The sequence below is a fragment of the Herpailurus yagouaroundi genome, unplaced genomic scaffold (genome assembly GCF_014898765.1).
Source record: "Herpailurus yagouaroundi ecotype Mexico unplaced genomic scaffold, PumYag 184, whole genome shotgun sequence".
NCBI classification, from domain to species: Eukaryota; Metazoa; Chordata; class Mammalia; order Carnivora; family Felidae; genus Herpailurus; species Herpailurus yagouaroundi.
The window spans coordinates 4,868,161-4,889,431 of NW_024412415.1; the positions used below are offsets into that span (position 1 = coordinate 4,868,161).

Here is a 21,271-nt window from a genome sequence, read left to right on the forward strand (position 1 = left end):
TCCAAGATTTATTCCCTCAATGGCTCCCCTGTATATACTACAGCAGTGTTAGCCATAGTCATCATGCTGTACATGATATCCCTAGAACTTATTTATCTTACAACTTCAAGCTCATCCCATGTGACCACCTTCTTCCAGTTCCCTCTCCTTCTACCCCTGACTCTGTTAACCACATGCTGTTGTTCTCTTTTTCTATGTTTTTCTTTGCTTTGTTTTAGATTCTACATATAAGTGAGATCACACAGTATTTGTCTTTCTCTGACTTACTTCACTTAGCATAATTCCTTCAAGGTCCATCCATGTTACCACAAATACCATGTACTCTTAATTACTACCTGAATGACCAAAGTATGCTGTATCTACCTTCTGAAATTATGTATTTAGGAGCAAATTTCCCACCTAGGGTTTCTACTTCTTCTTTTAATCTGTATCCACTATAAAAGCATCATACAATTAATACAAATCAAAGAACTGGAAATTAATTTAAATGCTACTTATCATGTAATTAAGAGAGAGCAGTAATAGGAAAGCTTGCATAAATAGAATTGCTGCTGAATTTTCTGAGCTAGATGATTTTTGTTTTCCACTTAAAGCAAATGTTAAATTTTTTTTTCTGTCAAAATCCTAAATAGCTTTTTGACAGGTTGGTTATGGTTAATTAATTACTTTCATTTGCACTAAGTTGTATACTCGAAGATGAATAGTACATGATAACAAGGCCAGCCTCTGTGAGGGAGACCTTTGGTGGTCTATGCAGTCGGCTGCCTCATCACAGAACTAGCTATCTGCAGGAAGCCTGACTTTGAAAGGTACAGCACATCCCATAACACCCTCCCCTAACTGAGATGATTGTAGCTTCTTCCGAAAAGTGATGATTAGGAGAGAGAAAAGCAAAACGGAATGCTGTATGAATATTTCATGTAAATGAAAGCAGGCACTTAGCGACGTGCATCTTGATTGATGCTAGAGTGCCTCTAAACGTCTTGACATTGAAGGGTTCCGACTCCCCTTCCCTCCATGACTGCTTCAAGAGCTGCAGTTAATAGTAGAATGCGGCCATAGTTAGCTGAAGGGCTCTTTATTACCAGCTGATATTAAATAAGACCACAGGCCTCCGGTTAGCATAAGTGAAGTCTGAGTGAAAGAGACTTCAGAGGGAACCCTAAATGAGGTATGATAGTTACATCTTATTTGGGTTTCTATTTTTTCCCTCCCTGGAGCATAATTGTTTGTTGTTGTTGTTGTTGTTGTTTTAAAAAAATTTTTTTAATGTTGATTCATTTTACAGAGACGGAGAGAGACACAGCCTGAGCAAGGGAGGGGCAGAGAGAGAGGAAGACACAGAATTGGAAGCAGGCTCCAGGTTCTGAGCTGTCACCACAGAGCCCAATGTGCGACTTGAACCCACAAACCATGAGATCATGACCTGAGCTGAAGTCAGATGCTTAATTGAGCCACCCAGGTGCTTCTTGGAGCATAACTGTTTATTTCACTGTTAATCCCCCTCAAGAAAGAGCCAAGGACTCAAACTGCTAAGCAGAAAGAGGCCCAATAATAAATAAAGTACAGATGGATGAACGTGATCTCCAAATCTTAAGTAAATAATAGTAGTGATGGCTGTAGTAAATAAAAGGAAAGCTCATGTCATGGGAGTTTTTAGAATTACAATGATTTTAAAAATGAGTTTATCATTTTTCTAAATTTATTTCTAAATTTATGCAACAAACCATTACTTCCTTACTCTCTCCCATATATGCAAGGTTTATCTTCCTGACAAGTAAGAAGATCACTTAAGAAACTGAAACAACAGAATAATTTCAAAATGCAAATTTGGTTGGGTGAGGTCAAAATTTTAGAAGTGCAATTCTGGGGTGACTGGGTGGCTCAGTCAGTTAAGTGTTCAACTTCAGCTCAGGTCATAATCTCACAGTTCATGAGTTCAAGCTCTGCATCAGGCTCTCTGCTGTCAACACAGAGCCCACTGCGGATTCTGTCTGTCTCTCTCTCTCTCCACCCCTCCCAGCCCAAGATATGCATGAATTAAAGCCACATTACAGACATATCACACACAAAGATCCTTCAGTGTAGGGTGCCCAGGTGGCTCAGTTGGTAAGACATACGACTTCAGCTCAGGCAATGAACTCATGGTTCGTGAGTTTGAGCCCCACATCGGGCTCTGTGCTGACAGCTCAGAGCCTAAAGCCTGCTTATGATTTTGTCTCTCTCTCTCTGCCCCTGCCCCCCCCCCAAAATAAACATTAAAAAAGAAAGAAACGAAGCACAGTTCTAAGACAGCAATGAGAAGGATGACAGTGATAGGTTTGCTGATGTCACCACAACCCCTTCCTCATGACGTCAGAGTCTTGGGTTATTTTCCCCCAGAAAACACTTGGGTAACTGCTACATGCCCAGGCCAGGATTGCTACCTCTATTGGCTCTTCACAAATCATCTGCCATTGAAAGGTAAATAAAGTCTCCATGAGCTGTAACCACCAGAGGGCTTTCTATCCATACCTCAACCAGAACAAAGACCCTGGAGAGACTCACTGGCAATATCCAGGCATGCCAGCAGCTCCTAGCCTCAGATGCCACTACCCTTCTATGAGAGCCCCCTAAAGACAGAAAGGAAAGGAAGGAAGAAAGTCCAGGAAAGTATCTCAGGATCCCTGTGCTCACTTAGAGACTTCAGTTGCATTTAAAATATTCAATTCTACAAAATGATGAGCAACACCAAATCAAAACAACCCGTTTTGTACTTTTCCAAGGCCCCTTCTCTTCTGACTCTCACTCTATAACTCCTGAGGCTCTTGTAAGGGAAGACTTAGTATTTCATGCAGGAACAAAATAAAACTCTGAGGTGTACAGGAACACATGCATATAGATTTAGGAACAGAAAACATGATATGCTTTTGAGTGTATTGAGATCTGCCTCAGTGCATCACAGAACTGGAGAAGACTTTTCAGAATCACTTAGTCCAGTCTCCTGATCAAATGAGGCAAAGAAGGGACTTGCCAAAAACCACGTATTAAAGGAGTAGTAGCAAAACCAGTACTGGGGTTTAGATCTCATGATTCTCAATTTTTTTAAGGTCACCAAAATTAATCTATCATTAAAGTATCAGTTTTGTTTGAATTTACATGCTGTCTTTCAAAAATCCAATCTTTGGGACGCCTGGGTGGCTCAGTCGGTTGAGCAACTGACTTCAGCTCATGATCTCATGGTTTGTGGGTTCGAGCCCCGCGTCAGGCTCTGTGCTGACAGCTCAGAGGCTGGAGCCTGCTTCAGAGTCTGTGTCTCCCTCTCTCTCTGTTCCTCCCCTGCTGGTTCTCTGTCTCTCTCTGACTCTTAAAAATAAATGAACGTTAAAAATTTTTTTTAATCCAATTTTTAATTGGTAATAATTTATCTTGTCTTACAGCATCCTAGACCCTCTTATACTCATTTAAACATTAATCCATGAGTAGTGATTTCATTAAAGAATAACAATTCATCACATATATTTACACAAGTTTGCAAAGGACTTTCATATTAATTATCCAATTCAGCCCATCCAGAATTCTTGGAAAGCAGTTATTTCCTCTGCAATTGAGAGGCAGAAATTGAGATTGAGTTCCTTGTTTTAGCTAACGGAGATTGTGAATGACAGAGCAGTCTCATACCCACATTGACCTTCTGGGGTCATCTATTACCACTTAAAGACTGTTTCAAATTTTTCCTACATTAGAATACAATCTTTCCATATTTGTCCAATCAAGTTCTAATAGCCAGTTAGAGACAGTGTTGAAGAACTGACCTAATGTTTACTTCATTTTTATCTAGTGTATTCCCATTGTTTCTCATAGATGCCCGTATGGTACACATATGGCTTCCAAGTGACGTCTTTGTGTAAAATATAGAATAGGATGCAGTGACTTTTCAAATGGCATTAGTACTATAAAATAGAACAAAGAAATCTGCACTCCTATCAGCTTTTAGTGAGTTACAAAGCCTGACAGGAACACAGGCAGCTTTCAAGGCCATAGGCAGCAGAAATGAATATAGTGGCATTTGGAAAATGACAAGGTGCAGATCGTGGATGCCATTATCATCATCATTGTTATTATTATTATTCAGAGATTTAATCCAAAATTCCATGGGCAGTCATGCAACTGACTTTAGAACTGTAAACTGAGGCATTCATTGTACTGCACTGAACCTAATGCTTTAATTAAGTTTCAACGTGGCCAATGACAATGACCATGGCGCACATGGAGGCTATGAGCTGGAGGCCATGCTCTGCCTGCCCGATCACAGTCCCTGGGAGCCAGGCAGGAGCAGCAGCCGCTGATGCCACAGTTAGATATTTATGAAAGAGATGATCTGAATTTTATCGTAGTGGTATAGATCAATTTTCAGGACAGAGTCCTTAACAGTGTATTCAGAGGCTAGGTACAAAACCAATTTTATCTGCTTCAGTGATGTGTGAACTGTATGAGGAAAGACATCTCCCAACTCTCTGATAGCTTATCTTCCCTGGTGGCCATTTATGCATGCTCTTGTAAATATACATATTTTACAAGGGAAGGGAGGGGGAGAGGGATGCTCTTTAAACTCTCCTTTGAGATGACCTTGAAGTAGGAGCATTTGAATCTTCCAGGAAATTAGCAGCCAAGTGTATTTCAATAATGATGGGTGGGTGGGAAGTGCCACTCAGGAAACTGGCAATACCCTGGATTGCAGGCTCTTGACCAGAACGTCTTTCCCAATGAGGCTGTTTCTTCAAAGAGGCAAGGAAAAGCAAAGCTGCCTGGACCTAGAATTCAAGTTTTTCCCCTACACTGGAAGGCTTAGCCAGTAAAGAGGCTATTACAAAGAAAGTAACAATGAAAGAGGTGTTGATCTGGTATTTTCTCAGGCATGTAAGTCTAATAAACATTAGGAGGGAAATGAAAAAGCCCTTCAAGGAAATGTAGAGGTAATTAGTTGCCCTCACACAACAGCAAGGATGGCAAAACAACAGCAATGAAAATTAGCCTTTGCTTTGCATCGTTTATACTAAGACTGTGGAGTCCATATGTAAGCCAGATTCACTAAAACAAAAATTTTTTTTTTTTTTTTGAGAGACAGCAAGACAGAGAGAGCACAAGGGAGCACGTGTGCTAGCATGAGCGGAGGAGGGGCTGAAGGAGAAAGAGAATCTTAAGCAGGTTCCACACCTAGCTCTTAACCCACTGAGCCACCCAGGCAGCCCAACAAATTTTCCTCCTTTTCTGTTTCCAGACTGTCTGGATATTGGCTGCCACTTTAAATCTTACATTAATATTTTCAGGAATGTCTCCCTTCACCAACTTTTGAATATACATCTGAAGAGTAATTCCTCTCATATGTCCAACACTTGGGCTCAGATATGTACCTAGTGGACAGATTTCATAGGCATTACCACATACCTTTGAATAAGTCCCTCTGTACTGCCGAGGCCAGAGATGAGTAATCTTCTTTGGAAAGGGAAAGATAATATTTTAGTCCTTGAGTTTCCACATAGTCTCTGTCACAACTATTTGACTCTGTCATCCTAGCTTGAAAGTGGCCATAAACTATACATAAATAAATTAATGTGGCTGTGTTTCAATAAAACTTTACCTAGGAACACTGAAAATTGAATTTTGGATAATTTTCATATTTCACAAAATATTGTATTTTCAGCCATTACTTAAAATGGTTTTAAACCATTCTTGGTTTACAGGCCATACAAAAACAAAATAGCAGGCAGAATTTGGTCCTTGAGCTGTAATTTGCCAACTGTGCCCTAGAGTAAAGCATAGAATCTCAGAATTCATATGCTATCATACTTAGACTGTTACAGTTATTTTACACAGGTATTTTTCCAAAGCATGTGACCATCTTACAGTTATAACCTAGTTAAACTGATACTACTGTTAAAAGGAAAACAATGGGCAAAGCATCTACCTGGCTTATGATGGAACACTGTTTTGCGAAACCCTGGACACGGAGACAATCAAATGAGGTGACCAAGAATAGAAATGAGGACTTTTAATATACAGAATCTACTACTCATACAAAGCTCTGGGTATGTGCTGCATTCATAACCATTGAGCAGTATAACTCAATCTTTATATACCTTAACCATCACACATACTTTCCATTTACAGCCACATATTTACATATTTCAGTCAAAATAAATCATAACAAGTAACTGTGATTTTATTATTTGTCTTATCGGGAGATGTGTGAGTCCATCCACAATCAGTGTAATTCTGTAGAGGAAGGAGAGGAGGCAGACTGGGAGGGGTAGTTACTATTTTTAAGTCTTCCCTTAGAGGCAACATGGTACAGGAGATTGGGGTGTTAGACAGACCTGGATTTGAATCCTAACACCCTGGACCTATTACCTCTGTGACCTCTAAAGCACTATAAAAGGGAATTATAATACAATAAAACCTTAGTTTATGAGCATAATTCTTTCTGGAAACATGCTTGTAATCTAAAGCATTTGTATATCAAAGTGGATTTCAAGAACCATTGGCTCAGTTGTGACCATGTGACATTTGGCGTCGCATACGACTCGTTTTGCAAGACATCACACTTTTATCAAGTTAAAATTTATTAGAAATCTTTGCTAGTCTTTGTGGAACAATCACAAAACAAGTTACTCACAATCCAGGGTTTTACTGGTATTTAACGTATGGAGTTTTTTGTGAGCTGAAAGACAACACACATAAAGCGTGACTCTTGGTAGATGCCAACTGAGTCTTTGTGCCCATTCCCCTTTCCCTAAAAAAAACAAATAAATTGGATATGTGACACCCTTACTTTTTTTCAGGTTCATCTTATCTGCAATGCTACACAGCTACAGTTTTTGAGAGAATATGTCTCCCAGTTATTCTTACATAATCCAGAAAAGGAAGACTGGTACTAATGTGACTTTACTTCTCCTTTCATCTAGGTTCATTCCATCAAATTCCCAGGATTTAAAAAAAATAAAGAAGAGTTTCCAAATGCAACACATTTTCTGTTTCATGAGTCCATTTGTCATATCAGCGTGGTGTTGCTAATTCCAGGATTAAATCACCTATTCACAAGCAGACACCCTTATAGATTCGATGGTAATGGCACTTTGAGCTATACAGATATCCAGTAAATTGTGATTCTTCAACTGACCAATTTAAATAATGAGAAGAACCTCCATTCTGGCCAGGAACCTGAGACAGTCTATGACATGCTGGATTTTTTTTCTTTCAGACGAACAGTGGCTGGAAATGCACTTTTTATTACTTGCTCCAATCTCCCTTTGTTATTCTGCCCAGACCCTGTGCCCAGCCCTGGGAGCATCTAAATCAGCAGGTCACAGCCCCTGTCCTCACCACCTCCCAGTTCAGTGGTTGAGACAGACACGTACGGAGACAACAGCATCCTGCAAGCACCTACAAAGACTGTGCCATGCTGTTCTCCTGCAGGAGTCAGGGAAGATGTAACCAAAGAAGGAAACCTGGATCTCGACATTAAGAGATAAGTAGGAATTTAGCAAGGATGGAGAGCACCCCATACAGAACAGATAAGAACAGGTAAAGAACTTCTCCACGAAGTTCTTGACGAGTGCCCAGATACCTGGGGGCTGAGGTGAGCACACTCTCCTGTGTGACGTACTGTACATTGTGAAATCCTCTGTTTCAGAATTAATTACACAGCACTCTTCTTTTTTTCTTTCCATTAAGCTGTAGTATAGACTCTCTGAAGGCAATCTATCTAACAAAAAGGAGAAATTTGGGGCACCTGGTGGCTCAGTCAGTTAGGTGTCTGACTCTTGATTTTGTCTCAGGTCATGATCTCACCAACTGTGACTTTGAGCCCCAGGTCGAGTTCTGCACTGACAGCGCAGAGCCTGCTTGGAAATCTCTCTGCCACTCCCCTGCTCTCTCTATCTCTCTGTCTCTGTCTGTCTCGCTCTCTCAAAATAAATAAATAAACTTAAAAGAAAAAATGAAAACAAAACATTTATTCTCATTAAGAAAAAAAGGATAAAGTCAAGATACTTCAAAGATGAACAAAAATGTAGAGGACATCTGATATATTTTGACCTCAAATGTACTTCCAAAAAAATGTATAAAGACTGGTAACTAATAACTTAATAAAGTTCACTTAATAAAGTTAGAAGTACTTACAAGCCATACCATAAGAATTAAAGGGGAAAAAAAGGCACTCTGTTAACCATCAATCAGTATCTGCTATGTGAATGGATAAATGAAAAACATGAGGCCAAAAACAAATCAGGCCTTCTATACCAAAAAACATAAAGCTGCCATTTCTGACACTTCCAGAGGAAATCTGAAACTCTGTCCTACAGCAGAAGTAATGGTCTCTCCAGTCCCTGCCCAGGTCAGCTTCAAGTGTTGGGAAACTTTGCAATGCCAGTCCCACTGGCTGGCAGTATCTGGAATGAACCCTCATCTGGAATGAATAGATTCACCAAAGCTGATGTGAATCTATTTGGGGTAAGTCTCTCCAGCTGCCCACCTTCTCCTTTCCCAACCATGCTTCCCTAGCACTCATGGCTAGACCTCTCGTGGCTACTCTGAGTCCCTGATTGGGATTACAGCACTGAACCACAGCTAACTTAGCTGAAACCTTGACATCCTGCCTCAACTCCCTCTCTAAAGGTCAGACTATACCTCTAAAATCCCCAGCTACACACCAACCATGATCCTGGGCTGACCTGCATGGACCACCCAGAATAGCAGTGATGACCGCCCCTTCTCTCCTCCTCCTCTTCTCTATCGGTACACTCTTCCTGTTACACTATACCAATTACTTTACGTCAGCCCTGTCTGCATCAGCCAGCCAGGACTGAGCTAGTGTTTCAGCTCCCTGCCCCACCGCACACACTGACAAGGGAACTGCTGGCTACTCAATGTCATCTGAACAGCCCTGCCACAGACTAGAGACTCAGGATCACGCTCAGCATTCCCTATCCTACAACCCCAACTCTGGACGCCTCCTGTACAGAGGCAGGGCTCTCAGTAAGGCTAGTGCAAGGCAGAACACTTATAGGCAGTTATTTTCCACTGAAGGTGTGTTCAAAACACTAAGTATCTGAGGGTGTTTTTTTTAAAAAACAGGGAGACAATTTTGCTAATTCCAGTATGTCATAAAACTCGGTAAACTAGCAGGTGGTGAGTGTTGCCTCATTGTGGGACTCAAATTCAGCTTTTTAAAATCTATTAAATTATTAACTGCACAGTACAAGCCCTTGCTAAACTCCCATACCATGTGCAGCTTAGTGATATATAGATGGTGCATGAAGACATAAGCAAAGTTACTTCCATTTCCATCTATGGTTTTAAAGTATAATCTCGTATAGTCAAATTTTGCAGGTTGATTTCCCCATAATTTAGCAATATCTGTACAACAATCAGGTGAACAGCAAGCACATGAAAGAAATAACCTGAAATAAACCCTAAAGAATACATCCTCATATGTAAAGAGAAAGTAGGTTTGAATATCAAGACATTTTCAGTATTCTAGAGGAAAAAGTATGAGTCCCACAGATACTTAATTTCTTTCTTGATAGCATAATTCACATTTATCAGGCTGCAGGTTCTTTCATTATAAACAATCATAACCCCCAAATCTAGCCAAAATTTTAGGTACATTTAACAAATGTTCGCATTTTAGAAATCAAAATGAGTCTCATTAAAATTATAACAGTCTTTCTAATCTTGAAAGCTGAGGGTTTAAAGAAAGTCTTTAGTGTGTTTAGATTGTCATTTACTTTTTATACCCAATTTCCTGTCTTCCCTGGTTAGACAATTAACCAGTATTCAAGTTTGTGGAATACTGAGAAGCATGAAATTTACATAAATAAAATAAATTAACACAGTTAAACAATACAATATTGCTTCCTGACGTCTCCATTTTCAGATGTCATCAACAAATAATCAAGATACCAAGTCAGGGCAGGCATTGTTCCTTAATAATTGCTTAGATTATCATAGATTCACTAATCATTACAATATTATTCAGAAATTTGTTTTTAATCCAGTGAACATATTGCTAATGACTGAAACATCTAACAGCATCATCTTTTCTAACAGCAGCAAAATGCCAAAGAATTGATTTTAATTAGGTTTTAGAAAAAGAATTATGTGGAATTCAAATATGTCATTCAATTTATATGTCAAGGAGACTTTCAAAAAGGATTATGTGGTTAACTGGACTTTGGGATAGAGGGAGGTCTGTGTTTGGGATTCTGCAATTCATTTTGAAAGCTCTCCTATACATACACATACTGCCGCTGAGGATCTTACACCACTCTACATTTTCCAACAGGTTTCCTTCACTCTCCTTCTTCCACGGCAATAACCACCAAGGCAGATGATTGGGATGTCTCAGTGTCAAGAAAAATGATCACTTCCCCATATATTTTGTTTATGTAACCGCAGGGGGTTCCAGTTTTAAATGAGTAAGGCAGTGCAGAATTTTGCATTAAGAACTTATTTAATGAGATTTAGAATAAACAAAGCCTTCCAAGCGGGCAGAATAGAAAGGAAACCAGGGAAATCCCACCATCACTAAAAATAGACCATTTTGAAATGGCTAAATGGTGGGAGCACAGTGGGGGGTAGGTGAATTAGACACATCTTTGTCCTATAAAACTCTAGCAAGCCACATGCTTAATTATTCTAGATGACCTTTCAGAAGATGACAATGGTATTGTTTCAGGTACTTTCTGACCACCTTTGTTGCACTGGGATCTGTGAGGTTAATACCTATTCAGTAAGATTCATAAAAACTATCTGGGCTTCGTGAAGGAAAATTCTTAAATCAACCTTACATTAAAGGATGATTAGAACACAATACAAATGTTTTCAAATATTTTTTTAAAAAGATTCCACTTTCAGGGCACCTGGGTGGCTCAGTTGGTTGAGCATCTGACTCTTGATTTCAGCTCAGGTCATGATCTCATGGTTGTGAGATCTATCCCTGTGTCAGGCTCTGTTCTGAGCATGGAGGCTGCTTGAGGTTCTCTCTCCCTCCCTCTGCCCCTCTTCCCCATTCATTCTCTCTCTCTCTCTCTCTCAAATAAAAAAATTTTTAAAAAAAGAATTTCACTTTCATAAATCACCCATTCTACTAAATAAATAAAGACCAGTGAAGAAACTCTGACCTCAGTCAGGAATTTGAGCTCCTAAATTCCCTAAAGCCCTTTGGAAGTAATCTATATTTTGTGCTGAAAATCTATTCCCCCTGACTGGTAAGTGACTACCTTTTTAGTCACTGTATATCTGATATATGCAACAAGATTTTAAAAATTAATGCCTAAAGCTGATAATGCTTCCATAAAGAAAGGTTAAACTTCTCATTATTTTATTCTTTCATTCATTTGTTCATTCTTCCACCCACCCATTCACTTAAGAATTACTGAACACCTGGGGCACCTGGGTGGCTCAGTCAGTAAAGAATCCGACTCTTGATCTCAGCTCAGGTCTTGATCTCATGGTTCATGAGTTCAAGCCCCACATCTGGCTCTGTGCTGACAGTTCAAGGCCTGCTTGGGATTCTCTCTCTCCTCTCTCTGCCCCTTCCCCTCTTGCTCTCTCTCTCTCTCTCAAAATAAATACATAAACTTAAAAAAAAAAAAAAACAATTATTGAACACCTGCTACCTTATCTACTCTGCTCCCCAGTAGAACAGTTCTTTCCTGACCTCACACAAAGCTAAGATATGCAAAAATCTTGCGGCAATGTAAACTCAAACATAGTGGGAATCCAAAGCTCTAGGAAATGAGTGTCATGTGGTGATAAAAGAACAATGGACATTACTGCCATTCTATTCCAAACTGCAGCTCAGGCAAATTAACAAAAAGTCTAAATAGAAAGGCCTTACTATCCCATATTCACTCAAAGCCAACTCATATGACAAATGTCTGAAATTGCCATTGATGTGGTACTCAACAGAGATACATACAAAGTACAAGTGACACAAGGAAAGGGAGGGGGGCTAAAGGGTGAACGGCTCAAGTCATGAAAGATTCCTCAAAGTGAATTTTTGGAAAGATGGGTAGGAGTCTACAAGAAGACCAGGAGGAGGGAGTATCCTGGTTGAATGAAGCAGCAAGAGCAAATGCTCAGAGAGCTGTAGGTATTTCTGTAGAGGTTCTAATGGAGGGGATACTGCTGGAGGGCAAAAGAACCAGATCTAGCTGGGCCTTGTCTATCTTACTAAGGAACATGAGTTTTATCCTATAAGACATTGGTTCTCAAATATTTTGGTCTCAGAATCCCTTCTACTCCTAAAAATTACTGAAGCCCCTAGAAACTTCTGATGATAAATGTATCAATATTCACCATTTGAAAATTAACACTGAGAAACGTTTAGCAATGTCCGGGTAGTGCTCAGTTGAGCATCCAACTCTTGGTTTGGGCTCAGGTCATTATCTCACAGTTCGCTGAGATCAAGTTCAATGTGGAACTCCGTGCTAAGTATGGAGTCTGCTTGGGATTCTCTCTCCCTCTCTCTCTCTGTCCCTCCCTGCTCATGTTCTCCCTCTCTCTCTCTAAGTAAATAAGTAAACATTAAAAAAAAACTGAGAAATGCTTAAAATATGTATTTATTAAGATAGTTTAAATGACAATTAACCCATTAAGAACATAAATATTTTAATGGAGAACAAACAGAGGGTTACTGGTGGGGGTGTGGAGGGGAGAAGGGCTAAATGGGTAAGGGGCATTAAGGAATCTACTCCTGAAATCATTGTTGCACTATATGCTAACTAATAATTTGGATGTAAATTAAAAAAAATAAAATTAAAACAAAGAACATATATATTTTATCAAAAATAAATATATTTTCCCCAAAAAAGTTAGTGGGAAAAATTTAGTTATCTATTTTCACAAATCTCATTAATATGTGTCTTAGTTAAAAGCTCAATTCTATTTCTGCATTCAGTCTGTTATAATATATCATGACATCACAGAGCACTGGTAAACTACACAATACATTCATGAAAGAATGGGAGTTTAAAAGGATAAGCAATGCTGTAAGATTATTATAAAGAGTTAGACCTTCCAGATCCTCTGAAAAATCTCAAGGACTTCTAGGGGTGTCCAGGCCACACTTTGAGAACATTAACACTATTGTAGTTTAGAAATTAAAAGTTACGTTTTAACACGGGGCATAAACTGACCACATCTACATTTTAGAAAATTATGTTTCGATAATACAGATATGAAAAAAAAACAAAGTAAAACTATTCTAGGGAATATATCGGCTTCACACATGGAACAGAAAATTTTCATGATCTTTAAGTAATGGCTTTCCACTAGAGGGATTTTACTTTTTAGCATTATTAAGACGACATATACCTCCTCAAATATGTTTCATATGTGCCTGGTCCTATAATTTACATAATAAGAAATTAATTATCGATAACTTTATGACAATCAACTTGAAAATTTAAATAATGGGGTGCTTAGGTGGCCCAGTCAGTTAAGCTACTGGCTTTGGCTCAGGTCATGATCTCAGTTGGTGAGTTCAAGCCCCACGTTGTGGGGCTCTGTGCTGACAGCTCAGAGCCTGGAGCCTGCTTCGGATTCTGCATCTCCCTCTCTCTCTCCCCTCCCCTGTTCCACTAGAAAAATATAATTTACCAGAACTTATACAAAAAGAAATCCTGAATAGTCTGATAACCAGGACTGATATTCATCTTGTGAACATCAGTTAAGTAACATCATTTATTTATAGCTGGCATCCATGGAACAATCAGGTGTCCACTCTGGTTGGCCTATGCCTATTCCTTATCTAATGTCAATGATATAAAATATCATCCTGACATATACCCATGAAATGACTGAATCAAAAAACTTTCGTGCAAATAAATCTCCAAATCTAAATGACTTTGCTATTGAGATAGACCAAACATTCAAGGATAAAAATTATTCTAAACTTACAGAAATTATTCCATAGAATAAAGAAGAACCACTCTTTAACTCATTAAGAAAAACTAATATAACATTTATACCAAGCCTGTCAAAGAGCATACAAGAAAGGAAAATTAAAAGACAACCTCAGTCATAAACCTAGATTCAAATTTCCAAATTAAAATAAAAGCAAACTGAATATAGTCATATATAAGAAGGGTAACACATTATGACCAAGTGAAGTTCATCTAAATAAGGTAAGGTTGGGGGCGCCTGGGTGGCGCAGTCGGTTAAGCGTCCGACTTCAGCCAGGTCACGATCTCGCGGTCCGTGAGTTCAAGCCCCGCGTCGGGCTCTGGGCTGATGGCTCAGAGCCTGGAGCCTGTTTCCGATTCTGTGTTTCCCTCTCTCTCTGCCCCTCCCCCGTTCATGCTCTGTCTCTCTCTGTCCCAAAAATAAATAAAAACGTGGAAAAAAAAATTTAAATAAGGTAAGGTTGCTTTCATATTAGAAAACCAATTAATGTAATTTACCACATTAATAGATTAAAGGTACAAATGATATGGCCATCTTAATAAATACAGAAAAAGCATTTGATAAAATTCCACATTTTTTTTTCTTTTCAGCAGTGGTCTAGAAGTTCCATCTAGCACAACAAGGGGCAGCAGGAGTTGTTGGGGTGGGGAGTCTTCATTTGCAGATGATATAACTGTGTAAACCCAAAAACCTACGCATATAAATCTTAGCACTAATTAGAGAATTTAACAAGTTGTCAGGATATAGGGTCAATATAAAAACCATCAATTATACTTCCACATATCTTAAACAGAATATGAAATAAAATTTAAAATACCATTTAAAATAATATCAAATATATGAGATAGCTAGGAAATAGTGTAACAAAAATTTCCAAGAATTTCCCTTTCCCTTTAGGAAAGAGGAAAACAATAAAGTATATTGAAAAACATTAAAGAAGACTTAAATGAATGGAGAAATATTCAATATTTAAATATTAGAAGACTCAATATTATAAATTTGTCAATTCTCCAAATTAACTAATAAATTCAAAGCAATCACAATCAAAATCCTAATGGGTTTCCTGTTGAAACTAACAATCTGATTCTAACACTTACATGGAAATTCACAGATAAAATAACCAAAATACTGTGGAAGATGTAAAAGATGAGAAGACATGCTCTACCAGATATGAAGCTATTTTTAAATATAGTAATTAGCATATTGTTACAACTGAGATAAACAAATTGCATAAAGTAAAAACAAAATGCAGTTTGACACACATATGGGGACTTGATTTTAGAGCATTAGGAAATAATTTGCTCTTTCTTTCTTTCTAATCCAGAGCATTAGGAAATAATTTGCTCTTTCTTTCTTTCTTTCTTTCTTTCTTTCTTTTTTAGAAAGAGAAAGTACAAGTGGGAGAGAGGGACAGAGGGAGGGAGGGGGGAGGGATAGGGGGAGAGGGAGAGAGGGAAAGGGAGGGAGAGGGAGAGAGGGAGAGGAAAGGAGGGAGGGAGGGAGAGAGAGAGAGAGAGAGAAACTTAAGCATGCTCAGGGCACCATGCTCAGCACAGAGCCCTACCCCATGAATCTGGAATAATGACCTGAGCCAAAATCAAGAGTTGGGCACTGAACCAACTGAGCCATTCAGTCACTCCTCTTTTTTTAAATATAATATGCTAATAACATGGCATACATTTATGAAGATCCCTATCTCAGAGTGAGCACAAAAAAAAATTCTAAGTGTGAATAATAAAACTCTAAAGCTTTTAAAAGGTAATATAAATGAGTATTTTTATATCCTCACAGTTTGGGAAGGATTTCTCAAAAAAGACATCAAAAAGTACTAATCTGAAAGAAAAGATTGACATATTTGATCACCTTAAAATTCAGATTTTTTCTTTATGAAACACAATAAAATGTTAAAGACAAAGCTGAGATTAGGAGAAGTTAACTTTCAAAGCATCTATCTCAATGACTGGTGTCCAGAATATATAAAGAATTTCTACAAATAAATAAGACAATTCAACAAAAAAAATAGCCAAAAAAAAGTAAACAGAAACTTCACAAAAGAAAAAATCTAAGGTGGCCAATAAACATATGTGTGCCTGATATATACCATGTCAGATCGTCTTGGCCTTAAACCTGTCTCGATGGCCCCTGGACACTTGTTCCAGCCCCAGCCAGTGCCAAGGCTACCAACCATGAAGGGACTCTGACTAACTTCATAAAGATACTAGGCAACAGCATCTGGCCTCAAACCCACCTCTCACCTCTTCCACAGAAACTTCGAGGTTGATAATTAGGACCACCGAACACCCATACATGTAGAATCCAGACGTGTATGAGATTCAATGTCCCATGTAATCAATCTTTGACTAGAAGACAGCAGCCAATGAATGAATTCTTTGCCCTTCCTCCTGTTCTTCCTCCCTCCCATTCTACTAAGCAGATAGTTGTGAGAAACAATCCTTTACACAGCCTCTCAGAAGATAGTTCAATAAGACTGATGATCATTTGCACTTGATAAGAGAAGTACCTACTTTAAAATGTATCCCTGAATTTGCCATTTTTCCTGTCTCACTCCCTGGCCCCTTAATAGTGCTCTCTTGGATTACACCCTCTATCAAAGCAATAGCACACAAGCCTTTTCCTTAGGCTCTGCTTTCTGGGGAACTCAAGTTAAGGCAATATGAAAAGTGGCTTAACCTCACTTACAATCAGTGAACTACCACAACGAGATACTAAACTTAGCCATCAGATTAACAAAAATTAAAATTCTTATAATACCAAGCATTAACAAGAATGTGGAAAAATAGAAACTCATACATTGTTAGTGTAAGTGCAACTTGGTACAACCACTTTGAAATACTATTTGGCATTATCTATTAATGGTGAATATTTGCATATCTTAAAATTGAACACTTCAACTTCTAGTTATATACCTTATGGACATAGCAGATTTATCACGAAGCAAATCAAATTTAAGCCTCAAGGCATGGATCCCCTCCAAGTCCTTATACCAAATTTTGGTGAGAGAGAGAAAGAGAAAGAGAGAGAGAGACAGAGAGAGAGACAGAGAGAGAGAGAGAGAGAGAGAGAGTGTGTGTGTGTGTGTGTGTGTGTGTGTGTGTGTGTGTGTGTGTTTTAAAGTGAGCCCCAGAGGTGCCCGACTTCAGCTCTGACTGAAGCATCTGACTTCAGCTCAGGTCATGATCTCATAGTTCGTGAGATCAAGCCCTGCATCGGCTCTGTGCTGATACTTCAGAACCTGGAGGCTGCTTTGGATTCTGTGCCTCCCTCTCTCTCTGCCCCTCCTCTGCTCACTCTCTGTCTCTCAAAAATGAATAAACATTAAAAAAATTTTTTATTAATAAAAATAAAATAAGTCCCCCAAACTGTATGAGTTTAAGACCCAAAATCCTGGATCCACCCTTACCCAGATAAAATTGATCAGGATACAACTACAAGAAGCAACACTGTTCCGAACAGCCCCAAACTAGAAATAACCCAAATAAGTATCAATTGATGAATGGCATATCACTCAGGGAACTCTATCTGGGTAAAGACATTTACTGTAGTAAATATCTTATACAGCTATGGAACAAGCTAGGGAAATAATGGCCCAGAAGGGGGAGTTGGAGGATCAGAGAAGGAGTTACTAACCAAGTAATCTTAAAGCCAGGCTGAAGTGGAACGAAGGGAAAGTCCATGGAAATGTCTCCAGTCAGCTGCTGCCTCTGGGTAGCTATCACCTCTCTAGGTCCATAACCAAGAGGGTAGGGGGCATCTGTTGGTGAACAGGGTCAATAGTCAAGAAGAGATGGACAAAGAGAAGAGTGTGGACAAACTATAATCTTCTGGGCACCTCTGTCACCATATCTTTAACACTACCCAAACTTTCAGAAAATAATGGTTGCTTTATTTCTGTGTTCCAAGTATCATGCACATTCTCCTTCTATCAACTCTACCTCAGAACCCCACAGGGAAGCAAATTCTGAAAAATGCAGTTTATAGCTTATCCAAATTAGCACAACACCATGCAGCACAAATAGAATATATATGCAATGGAATACTATACTAATTATAAATAAATTATTACTATATTATACTGATTATGAATAAAGTTCAGCTACACACACAAACTTAATGCTAGAGAAATTAAGACACATAGCAAGCTTCATTTAAGGAAGACTTCATAGTGTGTAATTCCATTACATAAGGTTCAAAAAGAAGCTGAACTAGGCCACATTGATTAAAGATGCATAAAGAGGTGATAAAACTAAAGAGAAAAGAAAGGAATCAATTATCATGAAAGTCAGGATAATGATTATCTCTAGGGGAAAGGGGAGGATATGATCTTGAAAGGATTTTAGAAAGAAAGTTGGTATTATTCTATTTTTTGACCATACTGTTTGTTACCCAGCTTTTGCTTTGTAAGTATTCATTAATTTTGCATTTCTAATGCATTTTTCTGTATATTTTATAATATTAAAGATAATATTTAATAAACTGAATTCCACCATTCTCTCCTTTAGTCTTTATGAGACCAGGCAAGCACACATCACAATGAGTCCTAGAAGAATATGGAGGCAGGAAAGGTACTGTTTCCCTTGCAGATCTAGGAATGGGGTCCTTACTGATGGGCCTGCTTTCAGCAATTACAATGAATTCCAAGCAGGTTACTATGGCTGGATTTGTATGTTTATGATTATTATCCATTACTAGCTATATAGATTAAATGTTTGTGTCCCCCCAAATTCTTGTTGAAACTTAATCCCCAGTGTGATGGTATTTGGAGGTGGGACCTTTGACAGGTGATTACATGATGAGAGTGGAGCCCTCATGAATGAGATTACTGCCCTTATCAAAGAGATCCCACAGAGCTCTCTCACTCCTCTGTCATGTGAATACACAGAAAAAGACAGCCATCCATGATGGCTTTCCTAACCAGGAAATAGGGCTTTACCAGACACCAAGTCTGCCAGTACCTTGATCTTGGACTTCCCAGCCTTTAGAACTATGGTATTTTGCTATTGCAGCCAGCACAAAGAAACTAACTAAATTATCCTTCAAAACATGAAAGCAGTTAAAATGTCTCCTGAAAAAAAAATTAAGGATTGAAGAAAATAAAATAATAATATAGGCACAAAAGAACAATGAGAAAATGGCAGAGCTGATGTTTCCTCTCCTATTCTGTGCCTTTTTGCAGCCTCAGTATAAGGTAAAATCAATGATGATCAGCCTAAATAGGTAAGCAAAGTTATAAAGAATATAATTTGATGAAGATTTAAATTAACAATTGTTTACATTGATACTTGCCCTAAAAAAAGTATGTTGCTCACGAATTTAAAAAGGTAGAACACTAAACTTCCTGTTGACAGTGAGCAAGCTATTTAACTTCCCTAAGGCTGGAGTGCCCTATAAAATTAGTGAAAAAAGAGTACCTGTATCCTATGTAAGGATTAAATAAGACAATCTATGTAAAATGGTTAGACTAGTACCTGGGAACCAGCAGGTATTCGGTATATCAGGTATCTTTTTAAACTTTCTTCTAGAGTAAGGGTAAGTTGTTTTTCTTCAAGGAATCCATAAACACCCTGAAGAAGGCAAGAGTAGATACTTTGGAATAATAACTTAAATGTCCCTAAATTTAGAAAAGAAAGAAAAGATATTTAAATCTAACTCCTATTTTTTGTTTGTTTGTTTGTTTATTTTTGAGAGAGACAGACAGAGTGCAAGCAGGGGAGGGGCAGAGAGAAAGGGAGACATAGAATCTGAAGCAGGCTCCAGGCTCTGAGTTGTCAGCACAGGGCTGGGGGGCAAATCCAGTGAGACTGTGACATGAGCTGAAGTCAGGTGCTTAACCTACTGAGCCACCCAGGTGCCCCAAATCTAACCCCTATTTTCTAAGAAACTATGAAATCTACATGAAGAAAATCACTCTCTCAAACATTTAAACCTGAAACAAGAAGAAAAAGAAAGAATCGCTCTCCACTAGACTCTCAGTATTAACATCTGGTATTAAAAGCACAAAATATTTTTATATAAAGCCTTAAAATATAATGGTAGCAAAGCTTATATGATACACATATGGATAAAACCATATATCTTCAATAATAGTCTCTGAAATTAACCCTATTTGCTATCAGCTTAAAGATCCTATATTTTAAAAAGAATAAATTTTATTTCTATTGGAATATTAAAAGAATTTTCTTTATTTATAAGATAAAACATAAAACATTTCAATAACTCAAAGGTAAAATACTCAATTTAGCAAGAAAGTAGTCTTCAATGAAGAAAGATACTTTTCAATGGAAAAAAGAATACTGATTTGAATTCCATTCAAACTGTATCACTGTGAAGTGAAAAATATTGTGAAAGTAATATTATTGACTTGAATAGCTATTTTCCTGGTTTTATCATAGCCAATCCTTAAGTTATCATCCCTGTGCATATACCATAAGCAACTTTTAAAACCAATGGAGGATACACCATAGCAATCCCCTCTTGTAGTTTTTAAGATGAGAGAGAAAAGTCTTATCTCAATGTACAGAATCCTAATTTTTGACATGTCTCCATGACATGGAAGCTCTCTGGAACAATTTTTCTCAAGATCTGTGACCCTAAGGGCACCTGGGTGTTTCAGTCAGTTAAGTCTCCGACTCTTGTTTTCTCTCAGGTCAAGATCTTGTGGTCGTGAGTTCGAGCCCCATGTTGGGCTCCGTGCTGACAGTGCAGAGCCTGCTTGGGATTCTCTCTCTCCCTCTCTTTTCCTGCCCCTCCCCTGCTTGCTCTCTCTCTCTCTCTACCCCCCAAAATAAATAAATAAACTTTTTTAAAAAATCAAAAACAAAAAAAAAAAAAGATCTGTAATGCTATATAATGGTATGACATAGCTGGGCTTACTTAGTATATATCCAAATAGTCTACCTAATTTTCAATTTTTAAATTAAAATTCCACCAAATTACTTACAAGATATGCTGGAAAGACACTGAAATTCACTAGTGGTGAGGGAAATGTTTTAACAAGAGACATCACTGTACATAACTCAGGCTGGCAAAAATACAAAAAATAACACCTGTTTTAGGTTGAATGTGAGTGAGGGAAACTCACATGCATTGCTAGTAAGACTAAATAAAGTGCTTCAGCCAAATGAATGAGTAAAGGAGACTAAAAAAACAAAGAAACAAAACAAAAAACTCTAGGCCAACTTCAAATTTTGCCAGCCTAGATCTAATAAATGACTCTAAAAAGATATGTTTGGCATAAACTACACACTGATTGCAGTTTCATGAAGAAGCAGAAAGCAGCTTTCAACATATACAGATTTCTCCC

The 21,271-nt window shown here is 38.2% G+C and overlaps 1 long non-coding RNA gene across 2 annotated transcripts in view; it reads right to left on the reverse strand.

Annotated features, from left to right (window-relative positions):
* Positions 1 to 19,542, reverse strand: part of LOC121041476 (uncharacterized) — a 210,195-nt gene extending 190,653 nt beyond the window's left edge. For both annotated transcript variants that reach the window (XR_005795759.1, XR_005795758.1), the window contains exons 1-2: positions 19,437 to 19,542; positions 17,599 to 17,722 (exon numbers count right to left, since the gene is read on the reverse strand). This is a non-coding gene — a long non-coding RNA (uncharacterized LOC121041476). The remainder of the gene's footprint in view (positions 1 to 17,598; positions 17,723 to 19,436) is intronic.
* Between the last annotated feature and the right edge of the window lie 1,729 nt (positions 19,543 to 21,271).